Raw genomic sequence first — 2,248 nt, forward strand, 5'->3', positions numbered from 1 at the left:
ATGAGATACCACCAGATTATTATGGATGATGAAGACATAGAGAAGACGTCTTTTATCACACCATGGGGAACTTATTGTTATCAAGTAATGCCTTTCGGTTTGAAGAATGCTGGAGCAGCATACATGAGGTCCATGACCACTATGTTTCATGATATGATGTATAAGGAGATTGAATTCTATGTAGATGATATGATTATTAAATCAAAAAGTTAGGCTGACCATGTTAAAGATTTAAGAAAGTTCTTTGAAAGGCTTCGCAGGTATAATTTCAAGCTCAACTCGGCAAAATATGTATTTGGAGTTCCATTTGGAAAGCTGTTGGGGTTTGTAGTCAGTCGTCGTGGTATCGAATTGGGCCCTATAAAGATCAAAGCCATCCAGGATCTGTCGTCGCCTAAGAACAAAATAGAGGTGATGAGTTTTCTTGGCAGGATGAACTACATCAGTAAGTTCATTGCTCAACTCACAACTACTTGTGAGCCCATTTTCAAGTTGCTAAAGAAGGGTGTTGTTGTTGAGTGGACTGAAGAATGTCAGGAAACATTGATAAAATCAAAAGATATTTGTCAAATCCGCCCGTACTGGTACCATCGGAGCCTGGTAGGCCTTTGATCTTATATTTATCAATCGTAGACAATTCCTTCGGTTGTGACTTGGGTCAGTATGATGTCACAGGCAAAGGGAGCAAGCTATTTATTACCTTAGCAAGAAGTTCACAACATATGAAGCCAAGTACACTCTTCTTGAAAGGACATGTTGTGCCCTGACTTGGGTAGCACAGAAGTTGAAGCATTATCTTTCGTCCTATACTACTTATCTCATCTTTTGCATGGATTCATTGAAGTATATATTTTAGAAGCCTATGCCAATGGGTCGATTAGTAAAGTGGCAAATATTGCTTACCGAGTTCGATATTGTATATGTGACTCGAACCGCCATGAAAGCCCAAGCCTTAGCAAATCATCTTGATGAGAATCCCATTGATAAAGAGTATGAGCCATTAAAGACTTATTTTTCTGATGAAGAGGTATTGTGTGTCGATGAAGTCATTATAGATGTTGATCCAGATTGGAAGCTATTCTTTGATGGAGCCGTTAACATGAAAGGAGTCGAAATAGGTGCATTTCTTATCTCTGAGGTGGGGCAACATTTTTTGGTAACAGCACAACTTTGATTTTATTGTACCAATAACATAGCAGAATATGAAGCTTGCATTATGGGTTTGAGGCTAGCTATTGATATGGGAATCCAGGAACTATTAGTGTTGGGGGATTCAGATTTGTTCGTCCATCAGATTCAAGGTGATTAGGAGACATGAAATTTAAATCTAATACTGTATTGATAATGGTTGAAAGATCTATGTCAACGGTTTGTGTCTTTGAAGTTTAGGCATATTCCAAGAATTCGCAATAAGATTATTGATGCTTTGGCCACTTTGTCTTCAATGCTCCAACATCCTGATAAGGGCTACATCAATTCAGTGCATATACAGAGTTATGATCAATATGCTTATTATAATTTAGTTGAAGAAGAGATCGATGGCAAACCTTGGTTCTTTTATATCAAGCAATACATCCAGTCAAGAGAATACCCAGCACATTCCACCAATGATCAAAAAAGGACTATTAGGCATTTGGCCAGTGGATTTTTCTAAAGCAGGGGAGTCTTATCTGGGACTTTTGAGGTGTGTAGATGCAAAAGAAGCTTCGGCAATCACGGTTGAAGTTCACTCCGGAGTATGCAGGCCTCATATAAACAGTTATGTTTTGTCAAAGAAGATTCTCAGAGTAGGTTATTACTGGCTTACTATAAAGAGAGATTCTATTCGATTTTTTTGAAAGTGTCATCAATGTCAGGTACACGATGATCTGATACATTCTCCTCCTACTGAGTGCACGCAATGGTTGCTCCATGGCCTTTCGGAGCCTGGGGAATGGACGTGATTGGACCTATTGAGCCAAAAGCATCAAATAGGCATAGATTCATTCTAGTGGCCATTGATTACTTCACAAAGTGGGTATAAGCAGTAACTTTCAAGTCAGTAACAAAGAAAGCGGTGGTAAATTTTGTTCATGCCAATATCATTTGTAGGTTTGGAATTCCAAAGATGATCATTACAGACAATGCTGCCAATCTTAATAGTCATTTGATGCAAGAAGTGTGTCAACAGTTTAAGATCGCACATCGCAATTCCACTCCATATCATTCAAAAACTAATGGTGTTGTGGAAGCTGCCAATAAGAATATC

This window comes from Capsicum annuum, chromosome 5 (assembly GCF_002878395.1).
Source record: "Capsicum annuum cultivar UCD-10X-F1 chromosome 5, UCD10Xv1.1, whole genome shotgun sequence".
Taxonomy (NCBI): domain Eukaryota; kingdom Viridiplantae; phylum Streptophyta; class Magnoliopsida; order Solanales; family Solanaceae; genus Capsicum; species Capsicum annuum.